The 19932-nt window shown below is 38.2% G+C and overlaps 1 protein-coding gene and 1 long non-coding RNA gene across 3 annotated transcripts in view; one reads left to right on the plus strand and one right to left on the minus strand.

The window, feature by feature from the left end:
- The window catches only part of LOC126753340 (uncharacterized), a 39511-nt gene extending 27350 nt beyond the window's left edge, over nt 1–12161 (plus strand). Inside the window, exons 4-5 of one of the 2 annotated variants that reach the window (XR_007666117.1) lie at nt 11535–11824; nt 11903–12161. This is a non-coding gene — a long non-coding RNA (uncharacterized LOC126753340). Of the gene's footprint in view, nt 1–11534 lie in introns of both variants that reach the window. The other variant, XR_007666116.1, reaches the window with a different exon arrangement.
- LOC126753325 (protein sax-3) overlaps nt 1–19932 on the minus strand; it is a 293802-nt gene that overhangs the window by 227559 nt on the left and 46311 nt on the right. The window lies entirely within an intron of this gene.

Here is a 19932-nt window from a genome sequence, read left to right on the forward strand (position 1 = left end):
TCAAATTGGTGCCCCTGTTGTCCACAAGTGACACAACTCGGTCATGTTATCCGACGTAATTTACTTGCCGGGCATTGTTCAACAGCAGGCCACCCCTCCAAATCAACCCTGCACAACATGCTTAATTAAAAAACAGCTGGATATCAACAGCAAAAAACATAAAATGAAAAAATAATCATGTAAAAGAAAGGAAACTAAATTTATTGCGCATCGAAATGTGCCAAATCCGCGCAACGGATATACAGGAAAAATTGAAATTGTGATGAAAAAACTATAACAAAATCATGCGCTCATAAAACCCGTATACACACATACATCGCCATATAACATAAAAAAGTGGAAGGCTTCGAAAACTATAACACAGCTCAGCCCATTTCCGGCCTAAGAGAGCGGCGAGCGCAAGCGTGTCGGGCTAATCACACGAGCCGCTGCCTTTCGCCGCTTGCACCCCTCCTTGGCTTTATGGAATATTCGCATTTTAAGTACATGTGTGTGTGTTGTTGCATGTGTATCATCACTTTATTCGAGTGCCACACCATCGGGGTGCCGTTATTATTATTATTTTTTTTTACTTTTATGCACTCCTTTTGTCACTCTATGCTGCCACACCACAGTTTTTACTTGTATTTATATACAGTATGTATGAAAACCCGTATTCTCCTTAATCACAACTATTGAGACAGCGCTCGGCTTTGCTTGTAATCCCGGTTGTAAATTTCCTAGTGATCCTGCGCTGATCCTGTGCACACCACTACTAAATCATGTGTTTGTTATTTATGTTGTCACAAGAGATTTGCGTGTTCGTTCAACACAAACTCTTTGTGCTCGTTTAGTTTTGATGCGCGCATTGGACGCTGGATTAAAAAATTCACGGAAAAAAATTATAATAAAAGCAAAACCAAGAACTATTTCAAATACCGTTTTGAGTTGTTTTTGTTAGGCATCCTCAAATGAACATAAACAAAGGAGAAGTGTGTAAAAAGGTCATGCGAAACTATAAAGCTGACTTTATTAAAGCTTAAGGAGTTTATCTGAACTCACTCATTGACTCATTTCCCAAATTTCATTTCTTGATTTTCATACCATCTTTTGGACTTAATAGTGATTAAGGCCAGATTTTTTTCTTCACACTCTCTATTCATTTGCTCAACAATCTTCCTTTATTTTTCCTTTTATTTTTTCTTAACCTCTTGGAGCTTTCGAGCTTGAGTTTGTGGTAACACAACAAGTCTAATAGATTTTTCTTCAAGGTATTCTAGGCAATTAGACAGTATACATAGTTTGCAGATTTTGAAGGGCTTTTAGATTAGGTTAAGATTTAATCCTAACAGAGATCTCACCATGATAGCTAAGAACGCCGGTCCCTTGTGGCACCTAACGTGAACTACTGACAGAGCAGAAAGTGCCTGCATGTTTCCACACAACTTTGACCGATTAGATTTTTAGCCCACCGCTTGAATACCTATTGTTTACCAAGTGTTCAGTAAGAACCCTTACGATTGCGGCCAGACGAACTTCTCTAAGTAGTTCCTTCTCAAGTAGTTCCGTAGATATCCTGCGTTCTACTCTTGGACAAAAGATTCTCGCAATCGAAGAAGAGCGGGTCGTCGATCAGCGCCTGCTAAACGCATATGAGGTGCATTGCTCCAATGGTAGAACACAAGATGTCAAGGGAAATCAAACTCGTTCCCATTCCGATGTGAGCGGAACAATGGTGCCCCCCGACAGTCGGGTCTACGTAACCGAAATGGACCCGGATTTTTTATTCCGCCCTCGGCAGAATTCAACAACAACAACGAGTTGATGAAGTAGCTTGATGAGGACAAGCACTCGATAGTATTGCCGCTCTGCTATGGGAATGAATGCACATCTCTCTGGAAGAGGCTTCACTTCGTCTACCACCACCTTAATAGCAGTTAGTTCTGTCTGAAGAACACTCCAGTAGTCTGGTAGCCGAAATCTAAGATTGACGGAGAGCTCCTTATAGAAAACTACCGCTTCCATCTTCTCTCATAGCTTTGGCTCAACCGCGAAAAAGCTCACTGCGCCTCTTCTCCAACGAATTATTCCCATCCACAAATCCCTCGTTGGTAAAGTCACCACGTGTGGCCTTTGCGACGCTGTAAGCCAAGTTTTCAGGAAGGCAGTTGCAGGAGGATAGAATTTCAGCGGGTCCTCTTTCGGACCCCTTAATATACCCAGCTTTCCTGAGCCTTAGATCACACTTCGCAGGAATAGATCTGCCGACAAAGGCCACTGGTGCTGTGTTTCAAATAGCATTAAGTGGTATTATTGGTATAGTCCACAGTGCATCCAAGGCGACAGTGACGGCCACTCTGTAGACACGGTCAAGCTTCTTAGCAAGTATAGCCTTTTCGAGCGCCCTCCGTCAGACGATTATGCCATGAATATAAGATAGAAAATTATTAGCTTGACTACGGTATCTTAGAGCTAAAATATCACCTTTGCTGACGGTAACCTATTTTTTCTATAGAACTTCAGCAAAATAAGGAAAATGATTCTACCTTGCTTCACCTCATTGCGATTCGACCACGACTATTTACGCTTGTGTCGCCTAAGCGGTTGTCGCAATTTTACGCATCTTCACTGAAGGAAAGAGTTCCGTGATTGATCATCTTCCTTGAAGGATTGTTGAAATTTTGGTGATCATTTGATGAGTGTAAACCGTATTTTACAGCTATCTAAATTTTAAAGCATGATACTTTTAGTTTTGTGACCTCTAAACCCCACCCACCCAGAGTGTTTTAATCAAATTGCATATGCAAATCAGCTAGTTTTCGAACCACCACTTCGGCTGCTTAATTATAACGCAACTAGCCAATCAATCTTGCCACAAAGTGTAATTTGATTAAGCGACTTAATTCGAAGCCAATATGTCGCAATTTTTAAGGGCACCCAAAATGTTTAAAGTACCGTATGTAAACAGTTGAAAAGTAGTGGAAACAAGTGCGGTGACGGCACAAAGCAATAACCGCAACTGTTTTTCGAATTTAAATACACTTTGCCGTTTTTTCACCGTTTGCAGCGCGACATTTGTGGCGCGAACACTTTGACAGTTGGGTTGAAGGGTAAAAAGCACTAAAAAAGTCTTTATGAGTAAATGAAAAGAATAATAAATAAGTGAAATATTAAATTGTATATTGTGTTAGTATTTAAAATGGCATAACAAAACCGACGGCGACGAGAGCTGAGTTGTCAAGTGAGCGCAGCTTGCGGAGAGGAGGCCAATCTGTGTATGCTTAGCACTGACTGCACAACTGCTTCATTGTTGTTGTTATTTTTTATCATGTGGATGTTGCAGTGCGACTGTCATACGCGTAGGCCGCAATTAATATGGTTGCACATTGCGGACATTATGCAAATATTTGCTTAGCCGCTGATGAGAATGTTGACGCTGAGCGCTGATGCTGATGATGAGCACGGGAAAGGTTTTCAAGCTGCGGGTGGGGGATGTGTGAGTCGTTGGATATGGTGTAAGTATGCCAATGAGGGCGAGTATTACAAAAATGTTGGTAATGGTGATGACGTTGACACTGTTGCAAGGTGGTGAGCGGGGGGTTTTGAAGTAGCGCAGTGGCGTAGTTGATAAAAGGAGGTGCAATACGAGTTTTTTTTTGATGGGTAAGTGAGAGCGCCGCTTCTTTTTCCTCCCTTTGTAATCAAAATGACAAACCAGAAATCTTCAGCTTCGGTTTATATAAAAATTACTAGGTTATGTTGAGCTGATCCCAAATCAAATTTAACTTCACCATTACACACTTATAATCATCTTATAGTTCCCTCTACATCGACACTTTCTGAGTTCTAAGGGACTAATGTCGTCAGCGGATGTCTCGCAGTCTCCAGAAGGGAGAAAAAAGAAGGAAACAGAGGCCGAAAGGGGCATGAATGTAGACTCGTCGCTTTCGAGCGGCTATTCGAGGAGGTCCGTGTCAAAAGTCTCGCAATTTCGGAACTCGCACTTCTAAAGAAAAGTCTTGACTTTGAAGACTCTTCAGATTGACCACCAGTGCGCGAGGACGGTATCCACCAATCCTCTGTTTCGTCTCAGAAAGGGCGGAACCGATATCGTCCTAATCTAAGAGCCGCGACTGAGCAGAGGAGTCATAAACTGCAGGCGGTCAATAGTATTGTAAGAATCAGAGCTAGTCTGCTGGTCCGAAACGCACTAAATGCTTTCCTCTTACCAAATTTCAGCAGCGAGGACTTTGTGACTCTATGTTCGAGGACGAAGCCTGAGAATTATAGCTTGTCCCAGTCTACATGCAGCACAATGACGCGGTGGAGCCACCTCCAATAATACTAAAGTAGATTCTGGCGGATGTTCGTCGAAAGAGAGCCAGCGTTTTTATCATTGTTTCGGACGCGAACTCAGGCCAGATGATCTGGGAAATCTCAGACGTATAGGCTACAGGTGAGTAACTTTTTCATTTCATTTGTGGTAAAGATCTCTATATTAAGAACAGGGACAAACTCCCAAACTTTTGTAACTGCAGGTAGGGATAAAGTCCTTGACCTAACTTTGACATAAAGACAAATAGCTTTCTTAATCTCTGAATGTAGGGTTCTTGTTGATGATTCCTTCTATGATCATAGGAATATTCATTTTAACCAGGACAGAGCAGGAGTGGTCAGAGAGCTATATTGAAACTTTAGAAAAATGAACTGCGACTCTTAGATCAGTTCTTCCTGTCAAGTTCAAGACGAAGGTAAAAACTCTTGTCTTCTGCCTTTGCTATCGGTAGTGTCATGGCTGGACAGAGCCGTTATGCATAAAGAGTGTGGGTACATTTCTTGATATCCAGGGCTCCATCAACAACGTACGGTCGGAGAGCTCTTAAGGTCTCATTTATTGTATTGTACTTATCTTAAACGTCTAAGCTTTAAATTTTGAGCTTTCAGAAAACAATAGATTTGCCTAAAAGTGATGCAACCGTTATGTTAGGAAAGATAATAATCTCAAGCGCTGACATTCAAAAAATCAAAAACCAGTTCCCCACCAATCTTCACCAACCTGCCACTGCCATCTACAGCGCTTCGTGGACCTCGCCAACGCAAATACGCCACGCAACTGCATTGCCACATTTGTTATTGTTGCTGCGGCTCAAACCCAACACTGAGCACAACACAAAAGGGTTCATGCAACACGCATTTATTTGCATGTTGACTCTACGCACCAAGGGTGACGGCGACGACGGTGGCGGTGGTGCACATGTCATATAAAAATGTTGACATGCGACAAACGCACACAGGCACCGCAGCAAGTGTGCGGATGTGCATGTGTGCTTAAGTTTGTGCATATTTTTAATTTGCCATTTGCATAGAAGATTTAACCTGATGTTTGGCTGAATTTCAAAATTGAAATTTCACTTTTTTGCAGCGACAGCACAGCGAAGTCAACATATGTGAGCGGGCGTAACAAGCTCGTGCGGCATGCAACCAACGCCCTCAAACCCAATACCGACGAATGGAATAAAAGCAAAAGAGAAACAACAAAACGGCCGTAGAAGCCGGCGAGGCCTGGACTGGGTAGGCAATTTTTCATTTTCACTGATTACACAACGCCAGCGACCGCCTGCTAACCCCCTTCGGTGCGAGTGAGCGCGCTCATATATATGTGTGTGTGCGTTGCGCGCGCACTGAATGTTATTCAAAAAGTAATTATTTCGAGATGAATATGAACAAAGCGTCAAAGTGCCACTCGACAATTGCAAGCGTGCAAATAGGCAACCAAGCCGTGCGGTCCAGCGGCGCTTGAGAGCCAGTCAGCCAGCCGCCTGAGCATTCAGGCAATCAACGTGGAAGCCAAGCGGCTAACGAGGCAGCGCGCGCAGAGGGATGTTGCATAAAGGGTGCGCATGCATGCCAACCCAGCGCAGCTGTTACCACCGCCGTTGCTTGCAGTTTTTATTACCTGCAATGGAAAAAAATATTATAGATCGGCGCGTCCCATTCCGCTCCTGTCACCGCTTGGGCTGGCGCGCTGTTTGTGCAACTCTTGGGTTGTTGCATCAGTTGGCATATTTAATCGCGCTGTTTACATGTGCCATAATTACGTATTGTTGTTGCGTTAGCTGTTGTTGTTGTCAAATATAAATCAATGCCACTCTCATATTTTCGGCTGCGCTGCGCTGGCCGGCCCGCAAACATCCACCTTATGGCGCATTGTTGTATTTTTCAAGTTTAATTGCGAGTAAAAACAGGCAATTCAATTGTCTTTCATCTAGCCACTATATACACACATACATACAAATGTCAATACACATGTGTATTTGCAAAACGTCATGTGATACGGGAATTGTCGAACTTTGGTAAGGGTGCCAGTTTGAAGAGTGAAGAGCAACGGCAATAAATGATGTAGAAAATTGCAAGGACACTTGTGTCATTATTAGATGCATTCAAGTGGCATTGAAAAATTATTTATTAGCAATGAGGATATGCACCGTATTAATGTTAGGTACTTGAGACTGCATTTAAGTACAATTTTAAAAGTTCCTATGGCTAATTCCCACCAGAGACCAAAATTCCCCGCTGAATGTGTCCAAAATACATTAAGTATAGGCAGTTTGCAGCGGAAAGCAGTTCATAAGAAACTTCACTCATACGTGAGCGGAACTTTCACTCTCTTAAGAAGCATCCCAGCTTTCCACACCTAACCAAAGTTGAAAGAATATCAAAAACTTCAGGCTTATAGGCCCATCAAGCGTTGAAACTCGTCTGACAATGTCCTTGCTTTCAGTTTATATTCCTTAATTTTTTGTCAGCTCAAATCTAAAAGTGCATCAGTTTTGACAGATTTTCTCATCTTAGCTATTTGCACCGACTTCCTCGATCTCTATCAACAGTTTTATCATCGAGACGTATAAGGATCTAATATGTTATCTTAAAATTCCATAAAAATGTTATCGGTAGTGAGGTCAACGACCAACAGAGGTTTGCCACAACAACTGGTTCTATGTTACTAGAATGAACCCGCATTCCATCCAGCCAAGGACTGTTATTTCTGTGAACTAACAACCGAGATAGTCCATTTTCAAGACAGTGGAACCTATGTAATTGGAATGGACTCCGTTTTTTATTGTTCCATCTTGATTTAGTCCACTAGCCAACTACCCTCAAATATGTATATTCCATTTTCTGCTGCCACATCAACAATCGAGATAATATCGATATGATGTAAGATACCAGTCAGTCTGTCTTTGTTCGTTTTTGTTCCGACAAAATATATATATTTATTTCTATTTACTTTTGAAGCTAAGCCACTTCAAGGTTATTTCCGTCGATATTTTCTGGAATGTGTCGGTTACAGTTCTTTTACCTCATGTTTTCTTTGAAATTTCTTACAGCAGTCCCCGAGCAGTCATATACCAACTAACAAAGAGTCACTAAATTAGGCAGATACTATCATTTCGAGTAGCTCGAGTTTCGAGAATCACAGAAGGACACAGAAAACAATTATTTGCTTTCTGAACTTGCGATATATGGTAAAGCTGAGGAAAATATGCAATTTCTGTGATGAGTTTTTACTGCCAATGAACATTGTTAGCGCTCCGAAAAATATATATTACCCACACGGATGAGACTCAAAATTCTATTTCCTCTCTAAGTCAGAAGTGCCAATTCATACTTTTTGTTTGTTAAAATCTTTGATGTAGAATGTAATGGTTGTTTGTATTTAAACCCTGAAACTGATAAAGACATGTCTGTCTGTCCGTATGTCCGTACTTCCGTCCGACACCGTATGTTTCGCATAAGTCCGTCCTTCCATCCATCTGTATATTCGTCAGTCCTTCCGTTTGTTTGTCCTTGCGGCCGTTCATCCATTCATCACCGACTGTTTCGGATAAGTCCGTGCTTCCATCCGTCTGTCAGTCCGTTTGCCGTCCTTCAGTCAATCCATATCTCCGGTCGTTCGTTCTTGTGCCCGTTCATACATCCGTCCATTAATCCATCCAACATCGACGGATTCGGATAAGTCCGTCCTTCCATCCGTCTGTCTGTCCGTTCGTCCATCCTTCACTCGATCCATCCTTCCGTTCGTTCGTCCTTACATCCGTTTTTCCATCCGTCTGTCACCGTACATTTTGGATAAGTCCGCCCATCCATCCATCTGTCTGCCCGTCCATTCTTTCGTTCGTACATCCATCCGTCCAGTAATCTGTCCATCCATCCATCACTGAATGCTTCGGATAAATTTGTCCATCCATCGGTTCATCCTTCCGCAAAGCGCCCGGTCGTCTATCCGCGCAGGTAATAACTTAAAATTGAGTTATCTTGATAGAATCTGTTATTCGAACCATTGCCGCACCCACGAGATACGCTTAAAATAATTCAAAACAACCCTTGAATCGACAAACTGACTTTAAACTTGACCAAATTACAGCTTTTAAGGAGCATGGTATCACTAGGTTATCACAATCTAAGACTTTCTCTCCTGGTTTAGTCACTTTAAACCAAACTAACTTCGAAAAGCAATGTATTTAACGAAATTGCATTGCTTTGGAAATTAAAATTCCCACTTCCACTATTCATAACGATTCACACTTCAAGGCTGAAGAGAAAAAACTGCTGAGTGGCCTACTACTGCTGCTCGCCCTCAATTTGTGAAGACATAAACACATCGACAGCGGACGTCTGCAGGTCGACAACAAACCGGTGAACAACAACAAATCCAAAACACATAGCACTAACACCAACAACAACAATGCCATTCATGCAGTCAACAGTCGGCAACAGTCATCCATGGTATGCATGTTGCAAACACGAATGAGCGAGTGAGCGACATTTATTGGCCGTATTACTTAAATGCTGAGCACTCGAAAATGCCGTTAGCCACCGCACCGCGCGTCTCAGCTCGTACCCTGTGTTGACTGCTGCTGTCTTGAGGTGTTTACTGCCGTTGTTGCTACTTACTGTAGGGCCGATCCGTATGGCAGACAACCGGTCCGCTGCCTGTTGCAAACGCCGCCGTTGACAGGCCGAGATGTTGACGATGATTGTCGGTTGTATTGACTAAATGGCTACTAGGCAGGCGGCTGCTGCTCGCCGATACTCGTATGCATAGAGCGACTGCCACTTGCCGCAACTCGCCCATCAAGTCGGCCGACGTCCGCCTGTGGCGGCGGATGATGCCAATATAAGACGTTGCCGACAGCTGTGATGATGTTGTCATTTATTTTCGAGAGCCTGCATTACAGCAATGGCATTCTTAGCCGACGTTGTCGTTGTTGTTGTTGCAGATTGATATTGCACTCTGATTGCTGGTTGCTACCGTTGTTGCAAGCCGGCAGCATGCGGCAGGCAACTCTTCCGCTCTTGACTTTGACTTGACAGCCAGCACATCATCATCCTCATCAGTTGCATTATCTGCAGCTTCAATTGCTTCAACTTTATCTGCAAATGTGTATTGCTGTTGTTGCTGTTGTCATTCGTCAGCGTCTGCTTCACGTCTGCAGCAATGTTGCACACAAACAACAACTACCGCTCAGCTGCAAATCTTGCTTTCATCTGTGCATTTGCATCTTCACCTTCAGCTGCAGCTGGAGTCTTCATTGCACTGCTCCCCTCTTCGCACGCCCCCCTGGCTTGTCTACCTTGAGTGCCTACTTAAAAATTCTCTCTTCCATAATAATTTTTACCACTTGGCATTTCTTGTCTTCTCCATTCAAATTGCTTCGTATATGTTTTGTTGTTGCTGTTGCTGTTGTTGTAGTTCCACTTGTACTTTGTTAAGATGATTTTTTGTTTGCTTTGAGTGCATTTTCCGTCTGTTTACATTTCACTTTCATGTGCGAAATGCAAACGTTTCGTTGCAATTGCTGTTGTTGTCATGCTTGTTGTTGTTGTTGCCATGTTTGTTGTTGTTCTTGTGGTTTGCTGTTGCATAAACAGCGCCAATGCGTCGGTGGCACTGCCAATGGTTGGCGTTGGCGTTGCTGAGCCCACCAAGCATGGCCACACACACACACTCACACACATCTACATTCACACGTCTATGGCACACTCGTGCTGCTAAGTAATAGCACTTTAAAGTTATAGCGCTTTTGCTTTGTTTTATTAAGTTGAAGTGTAAAATGGCTTGCAAATAAATAAACATAATCAAAAGGTCGTAAAAATTGTTGAGTTTTCAAAGCAAATTGTTTTTGTTATTTATACATGCTGCTACAATGGCTCCTTCAGGGTTGTCAGCCCTTGAAAAATGCTAATAATTATAAAAGAAGAAGTCTGAAAATGTCTAGGACTTGCCAAAATATATTTATTTGTTTCTCTTTTAGACTATAGTTTTTTCATAATTTAAAAATTAATTATTAATTAAAAAATATTTTGAATATTTTTTTTGTTCAAAAAAGTTTTGGTGTTGAAAAAAAAATATCTTGATCTCAGTTTCTTTCTTATGTCCAACCCCAGATTTGTTCACACATAGTACCCGTGGACATTGCCGATAGGTGTATTGGAGCGAATTGCGCCCTAAGGCTCAGGAAATCTGAGTATATGAGAGATTGTCTCCTCTTACAACTGCATTGCTGAAAACTTGAATCACTGCCTCACAAAGGCCATTAGTGATGGTTTTTTCACTTCCCATATACCAACGGGGCATAAGAGGATGGAAAAAAGCCGAAGGAAAGGAATCGCAGAGAACTTTTTCACCAAGTATTTTTCAACCAGAAGTGGCTGCTATTAAGGTGGCTGTAGACTTAGTGCAGCCTTTTCCAGAGAGAAGTACATTCGACGAACCAGAAGACAGCAGAAACTGACATTAACCGTCTCAACAATTTTGTGATAGACTCAAAGCGCTGCGTCGAGTTGTAAGAGGTGTTTGATCTATTAGACAGGAATTTTAGGTACCACAATGAACCATCGATCTAAGCTGTCCACGGGAGAACCCTGTTAGGACTGACCTCATTATATATTCATACTAATCCTAGTTTGTTACCAATATAAATTATAATTTAGTAACGCTCATAATAAAAAATTATTTAGAAATTTGTTAATAGAACCTTATCCCCACTTATTGTATGTATTACTCTTAAGGAGAAAAATTATTAATGCTTATACTCGTACAAGTTTCGTCCCATCAGTTTAGAAAATATGTGGTTCAAGGTATACTTTTAAATCGCTTTATAGCACTAATTGTTGTTGTCGAAACTGCAGTTGCAATGTCTACACTAAAACTCCTATGCCATTAGAGTATTCAGATGATATTGGTATCGTAGACCTTATCAACAGATCTTAGGACTTAACAACAGAGCCGTCAGCGCAGCATTTTCCCTTCTAGAAAAAGAAGCAAAATATGTTGGTCTTGTGATGAATTAGGGCTAAACACAGTATCTGGATACAACATGAAAAAAATTCCTCGTTGTTTGCAGTTATATATTTCATAAATTTCACCAATAATCTAGACCTGGAGATCAAGCGCAGAATAACTTTTGCAGTAGGCAATTGAGAAACAGATCCTTCTCTCGACGAATAAAAATTATGCTTTATAAACTCCCATTTTTCCCGTTCTATTACAGCGAGCTGTGATGAGAAAACACTTGGAGCATTCGAAAGAACTATTCCCGTAAGATCTTTAGAATCGTCCGCGTGAGCAATGGATATCGAAGAAGAGGAAACCACGAACTGTATGAGTTCTACGGCGACATGGATATAGTTAAGCGCATAAAAATCCAACAAATGCAATGGTTAGGGAAAAAAGCGACCTATCTGCTTTTGGTATGACCAATAAAGAATAGATGTAAGTGGTGATATTTTGTGTTCTCGGTCGTCACCGACCCCCGGTTGCAGTTCCAAAAAATACGAAGAGGTTTGTTGTTGAATAATATAAATAAGGAAAGTCTAATAAATTGTTTTAAGTAGTTTTATCAAATATTTACTTTTTTAGAAGTTAAGAAGAATTATCTAATCACAAAGCAAGAAAAAAATCAATATTTCCTCCACAGACTTATAAGGTGTGCGACTTCGATAAAAAAAGTGAACGCGCCAAATAGTAGGCAATATTACTTAGCTTAATTTTATTTGCTTCGATAGAGTATCCTAAAAGAAGTGATGGTTTCTAACTAATAGTTTAAGTAAACGATTCGTATTATATACCTAATAAATATATACAGAGTTGTTATCAACCAGTATGTCTAAAAACTTCACGAGTGAGCTGTTTTAATTGAAATTTGTTTTAAAACTTATTACCTAGTTATAGAATGACTGCTATGGATATTCCTATAAGATCTTAAAGTAAAAATAAGTTGTGAGCCTAAGAAATTTGCAACAAATAGACAAAAATTAATACAACATATAGGTTACTAAGCGTTCACTTAACGGGGGTTCAAACTTCGGTTATTAATATTCTAACTAAAACGAAATGGTCCTTTAACTCCATCTATCATTATTATATACTTTACTGTAACAAAATCATAATTCTAATCCTACACACTAAATACAGAAACTCCAACATAAACATTAACTTAATAGAAGTCACAATCAAACATTAAAAATAAATGTGGTGTCTCTAAATTTGGCAACCGACACCAAAACCGCCAACGAAATATGCGCCAAAGAAATGAACAATTTTTGAAAATATTAAAAGTTTGAATTAAGTTTTTATTTGGCAGCGACAATGGCAGACATGTCCTGCCGCAAACCGGCGAATGCAGGATATGCGGCAGTCGGCAGGCGAGGCGAACCTACAACAAGCGCCAATTTGAAGGCATATTCATACGAAAGCAAGTAGGTTTAAGGGAGATTAGAAGAAACATATGTACTATATATGGATTTGTAGTTTAACCTGCTGGAAAGTCATTCATATTTGTTGTAAAATAAATTTGAGGTTTTGTGTTGAGTGTAGTCGTAAAAATGTTTATTAATGACCGCTTTTGAGTTTTTGATTAATGCTCTTCAATTTATTGCTCAGAAGTCTTTCCACAACTGGGTGGAATCATTCAGCGAAGTTCCAAACCTAAAACAACTTTGATTTTTTCGGAGTGAATGAATTTTCAAATATCTCATAGTAAGATTGAATAGAAATTATAGTATTTGTCCAAAATATTAGGGATTGGCAATAGTTTGTCCATATAGTCTAGACTAGGTGTACGTTATACGACTATACAGTAGATCGAATGGAACCCCATTGTAGTTAAAGTCAATACTTGAAGTAAATATCTGTAGTGCTACTGCTTATTCTGAAACCAGGAACTTTTCAATTCTATGCTTAGAAATGCGTCGAAATATCCTGATTATCTATTATAGTTATTTTCCATTTTGAGTCGAATATACTTGTATATATCAATGTCGTAAGAGTACTTCGATTTTATAGCAACTTTTTAACGATCTTCCCAGACTCATTTTTAAACTCACAAAAATACAACGGAATGCTGAGAAATTTATAAGAACCCAAATCAACAAATATTAAAAAAAATATGTATTTTGATAGTGACAACAATTTAGACAGGAAAGGTCTCGCTCTTTTCGTATTCGTGGGGTTTGTGTCCAGGGTTTTCATTTCAGTATAGAAGGTTTGAGGCTAAGATATAACAAAATCTAGTTACAGATATTGTTATAGATTTTTGTGATTTTTTAAAAGACAAACAATAAAAACCATATCCAAATTAGAGGGTTTTAGTCTCGGATAGAATATTTTCGATTTTGAACTAAGATTGGTCTTTTCTTGGGAACACATTTCGATATAATTTTTGTTTTTTTTTTTGGACAAAAAAGGACGTCTTGATCGCGCAAATTAATTTCCTCTAGGGTTTGTAGGCTCACGTATAAGAAATCCAATATTTCATGCCACATGTGTTGGTGGCAACAGCAGTTATGACAGGCCAGACAAAGAAATGCTCGCTGTTGCAAGCATAAGAAAACCAAAACTGCAGCAAACGCACAAAAAGAATCGAATTCTAAGAGGCAAACAAAAATATATTAATACGAGTAAATAAATACGTGTTTACATATGCAGATGTATGTATGTGTGTGATATGTGCAACTCTGCTCAGATTTATCTAAAGCACAAAGAAATATGACGTCCATTAAAGAAATTAGTTTGGCCAGCAAAACATAAAACCGAAGAGCTCAGAAAAAAAGCTAAGTGGAAGAAGCAACAAAAAACGAATTTTTATCTGCAAAAAAGAAAAGTCGAGAAAATTCTATTCACTTAACTGTAAAATATATATTTATGCATAGAAATATCACATTTCGAAGGCGTCGTAAATAAATAAAGGAATTTGCAGCGCCTAGGGTGTTGACTTATTTGGCTGTGTGTGGGCTCATTGCCGGCCAAAGCAACAACAAAGCGATTGTAAAATCATATTTTTTGTATAATGCATAAAATATTAGTGAATACATACTTACAAATGTATATGCATATTTATGTAAGTAAAAAACTCTGAAAATTTTCTTAAGCCAATAAAGTCTCGAAGCAGAATTTAATAAATTAAAATAAACTGATTAAAAATGCATTATATTAGGGTGTGCCATTAAAAACTAATTTATTTTCCCGCTAGTAAAAACATTCCCTGAATTGAAAAAAATATCCCCTGAGAGAATTTTTAGAAAATTTTATGCTATACAACATCGAGTTAATGAACAAGAATGAACCCGTATACAGAAAAAAATATCCCTGCAAGGTAAAAAATTACTCTGAATTAAAAAAACTTAAAAAAATTGTTGGAAAATTTTTTGCTCTAAACTATCGAACTTAGGGATAAAAAATACCCTTGAGAGGGAAAACCTTTTTCTCAATTGAAGAATTTCGCTTGAGAGAAAATTCTTAGAAAATTGTATGCTCTACTATATCAAATTTATGGATTAAAAGAGAGAGAAAATATCCTTTCATGGGAAAAATTTCCCCGTTGAATTTTTAGAAAATTTTGTGATCTACAACATCGAACTTATGATAAAAAAATGAACCCGTATACAGAGATAAAATAACCCAGCAAGGGAAAAGAATACCCTGAACTAAAACAATTCTCTTGAGTTATAATTTTTGGAAAAAATGATCCTGTATACAAAAAAAATTTCTCCTGAGATAGAATTCTTAGAAAATTTAATACTCTACAATATAAATTTCATGGATTAAAAGGAACCCATATGCAGAGAACAATATCCCTTCAAGAGAAAAATATTCTTCAGCGATAGAATTTTTTAGAATATTTTAAAGAAGGAACCCTTATACAGAAAAAAGTAACCCTACAATGAAGAAATTCTCCTGAATTGAAAAAAGTTCCCTGAGATAGAATTTTTAAAAAATTTAATGCTCTACAATATAGAGTTTATAAACAAAATGAACCCATATGCAGTGAATAAATGTACTTGCCAGGAAAAAATTGCTGTGAATTAAAAAAACTCCCTTGCGATATAATTTTTGGAAAATGTCTATGCTCTACAATTTCGAATTTACGGATAAAAAGAAATATATGTATATTTAGAGAAAAAATATCCTTGCAAAGGAAAAACAATTTCCTTGAAATGAGAAAAAATCCCCTTTGATAGCTCAGTAAAAATTATCCATACACGAACGAAAATTTCTCCGAATTGAAAAAATTTCCCCTAATATATTATTTGTTTTTTTAAGTATAAAAAAGCCTATGTACAAAGAAAAATATGCAGGGAAATAAATTCCCCTGTATTGAAAAAATTTCCCTAAGATAGAATTTTTAGAAAATTTAACGCTCTACAAGAATCACAATGTTAAAAGATCCCTGAACGTATAAAAATTTCCCTGAATTTAAAATAATTTCCCATGATACAATTTTAGGAAAGGTTTATGTTATAAGATTCAAATTTATGTATAAAAAGGAGCGCATATACAAGGGAAAAAATTTCCCTGAATTGAAAAAAATTTCCCCTGAGATAGAATTATTGGTTTTTTTTAGTTTTATTTATATGGGATATTTTTATGTTCACTAACAACTTTCAAAATTAAGCTAAACATTTTTCTTTCTAGGGATTTTTGTTTATCTTTATACAGGGTCGTTAATGTAATGAAGCCAAAATTATTTTTTTTTTGGCTTCACCCTAATATACATTATTTACATTTGCATCTATAAGTATCAAGTGCACTGTACGCTGCAGGCAATTGAACTCGATATACATATGTATGTTTGTAAGAGCTATGTACATATATATTTTATTGCAAGTGCATGTTGCAAGTTGCCCATAACTGTCAGCAATTACATGCAACACTGACGGATATGTAAGCGCACTCGCATAAATGTCTACTTTTATTTGAATGAAGAAATTTAAAACGCCCTCAAATGCATGTAAGTGTGGCTATATACATGTATGTGCATATGCCGTTTCTTTGTTCGTAAAATGCCTTTGGTCTTGAAATCAATGTTTTCAGGATCAAATTTCGACAGCAGATATCAGCAGGAGTCAATCAGTGAAGCAGCAAAGAAATAAATATACACATACCTTAATGTAAGTATATATTACATAATATATACATATGTATACAAGTATGCTCAACAAAAATTATAAATATACACTTCTTATGAACATACATACATATTTACTACTTATAATATGTACATAAGTGCTATTGCTTATATATACAGTAGTATAAAGTCCGCACATATCCTTTGTGCTCTTCTTCTTCCCCTCCATTATCTGCTGGGTATTTATTTTCATATTAAAAGATAAAATATGGTAATGAACACAAGACAGCCTCGAGTCGCACTTTTTAAGTCATCATGAATGTGTATATGTAATTTCTCCACTTCAATGAAGTTATAACTGCTTCTCGGTCTTGAGTAAGTTGTTGCTAGCCGGCCAGTTTTATTACAACTTCTTAAGTGTTCGTCATATTTTATGCTTTAAATGTTAATGTACCATTAAATTGGGCATTTATGTTGAGCATAAATAATTTGTGAAACCAAGAAAACCAGTACTAAAAAATAATATTGAGTTAAATCAGACAGAATTTCTCAATCTAATATTTTTTATTAGATAAGTAAGAGGTTAAACAAGAAATAATCAAAAATCTAAATAGAGACAGTCACTTCAGAGCTTAGACCACTCGGCGAGTAGTCCTTTACACTTAGAAACTATCGTTAGGTTTGGTTGAGTTCAATATATGTTACCAAAAGGGGGATCAGACTTTAACTACTATATACAGTCATTTATGAAGCCATAAAAAGCAGTAAACTCTTCAATAAAATAAAATAAATTCCTGTAAACAGATCTTTTAAGTCGTCAAGATCCATTGCGGTTAATAGCAATGGTTTCTAACCTAACCAGATCAGCGAAATATCTGAAATTGTGAACTTCCAGGTGTTTACGCCTTTATCACGCAAAGACGGAATTCTCAAGATGAAAGTTTCCTATCTCGTCTTATTCCAGACAGCTTCTAATACTGGCATGCGAAAAGTTTCTCAACCTTACTGGGCCTGGTACCAAATTCAGACATCGCGGTATAAAGCCAGTTCCTTTTCGTGGTGGTTGATCCTCTTTTCAAGGGTCTTTTCGAAGATTTGGCGCATGATGAATATTTTGTCAGTTGTTGTTTTTCCAGGCCTAGACCACACTGATAAGATCCAATTGGTTTGTTGACGATGGGCTTTAATTTTTTACACAGTACGCTCGATAGAACCTTATATGCGATTCTGAGGAGGCTTATCCTGACTTCTTCAATCTTTTGCTGGATAAAATAATTCGAGCTGCAGAACTAAATAGGGAAGATACAATCGTCTGCTGAGTATCCGATCCCTTAAAAATCGACAAAGCTTTTTGAGGCTATCAAAAATTTGTTGAGACGGCTAATGTCAGTTTCGATTTCGTCTACTATATCAGTAAGAACCACGATGCAACAAGACAAACTTTGCTAAGAGCAATTATTTCTGTAGATCTTCTCCGAGATCTAAAAGAGATCTTACGTGCATGTGCCGGCGTTAGAACGCAAAACTCCAATAAAGATCCCACTTAGTCTCAATCCCATGTAAGCGGGGCAAGTGTACCTCTTTTGCCTAGCTCATTGGCTTCGCTGTTGCCAGTGTTTACAATATGACCAGAGACCCAAATTTGTATAGTTTACTTAAAGTATTAATTGATGATTAACAGATCTAAAACCCGTTCGATTTTAGAATGTTTTTTTTTTTTTCATTCGAATATGAAGGAACGATCTTAAAAGTGCTCACTAAGTCAAAATTCTCTCATCTTACCGTTCTCATGTATCTTCACATATAATTTGTGACATTTTCACATTTATTTATTAAAATTAATCAGTTTCTGCATACTAAATTCATTTCAAATATGTGGCACCTGTGTTTACACCATATTTTCCTTATTATTAAGTAATTTAAGTGCTTGAAAAAACGGTCGAGTTTGCCAAGGACTCGAGAGAACTCGAAGCTGCACTTGCGCACACATTTCACAAATGAATATAAATTGAAGTGTTGACAGCTTTTGCCACACTTCATTTAAAATGCTAAAACGAATCTATGAAAACCAGCAGATAAATGCATATTTTCCACATTTTAATTTTCAGAATTTTGTTGTAAGTGAACTTGTGAGCTTTTGATTAAAATATAAAGGCGCGCACCAGCCGACGGCGGGGAGGAGAGACGGCCAAGCGAGCTAACTCAAGAGCAATTCACAGCACAAACAGCTTGTTTTGTCGTTGTTGTTGATTTTGTTGTTTTTGTTTTCGCAAACAAAAGCACAAATGCAAATAAGAAGAGTAGAAGAGCACAAAAGGACAAAGGACACTTTAAGAGAGATAACAAGGAATTTATGTTTGCAAGTATGTGTGTGTTTGTAGGCAGGATGTGGCTGAGGGGCGGTGCGGCAGGATATTTGCGTGTAACTGTGGCAACCGAAGGCGCACTTTATTAAAAATTACTCGCTGCGGAGGAGACAACATGCTGACACAGAATTATTGCATTGCATAATAAACGCAGACAAACACACACACACGCACTCACAGGCCAATACAAATACAAATATGCTTACAAGTTTACAATTTGCAGCTGATAAAACAAGCACACACACACACACAAATGCCAAACATATATACATTCAATAATAATAACGGCAATGTTAGAAGAATGTGCAGCAGTGGCGGCATTTACAACAACACAAAGCCACGCCGCAACAACACATAGCAAAACAAATATTAATGCAAAACACACAAAATTATGTTATGAATATTAAATAATTTGCTGTTATTGTGTATTTGGGGCGCTGCCAAGACATCAGCACACGCACACTCAGAACAAATATACATATGAACACTTACAAGGCAGCGTGATTGCGCTCAGAACTTTAAATAAGTCGCTGCTGCTGAGATACAGTGATTCTAGGTGAGTTTGGCCATAAGAAATATTTATATTTAAACAGATTTAGTATTTGTTGCCTACATTTCGGCGCCAAGAAAGAACTCGCGGTACAGTCAACAAAAAAAGAAGAAGAAAAGAGACAAACTACGGCGGCACCGAAATCATAATATCCTCAGCAGGAGCTTTTTTTACAGCATAAAAGGTTTTAAAAGTCCTTTACCATCATTTTCATCGGTCAGCTTGTATGACAGCTATATGCTATACTACTCCGATCTAAAACATTTGAATCAGTGATTATAGGCTTGCCTTAGATAGTAAATTATGCCAAATTTCGTGAGGATTATTCGTTAAATCAAAAATTTTTCCGACCAAGAACATAATTTTGATCGGTCAGTTTGTATGGGGGCTATATGCTGTATATGTCCGATCTGAGCGATTTGTTACGGAAATTGTAATGTTGTCTTGGGCAGCAAGTTGTGCCAAATTTCGTGAAGATATCTCGTCAAAAAAAGGATTTCCATACAAGAAATTGATTCCACACGTTCACTTTGTAGGACAGCTATGTACGATATCGGCGGTTCCGACAAATAAGCAGCCTCTTGAGAGAAAAAACGACGTGTGTGGCATTTCAGATAGATATATCAAA

The sequence above is a fragment of the Bactrocera neohumeralis genome, chromosome 3 (genome assembly GCF_024586455.1).
Source record: "Bactrocera neohumeralis isolate Rockhampton chromosome 3, APGP_CSIRO_Bneo_wtdbg2-racon-allhic-juicebox.fasta_v2, whole genome shotgun sequence".
Lineage (NCBI taxonomy): Eukaryota > Metazoa > Arthropoda > Insecta > Diptera > Tephritidae > Bactrocera > Bactrocera neohumeralis.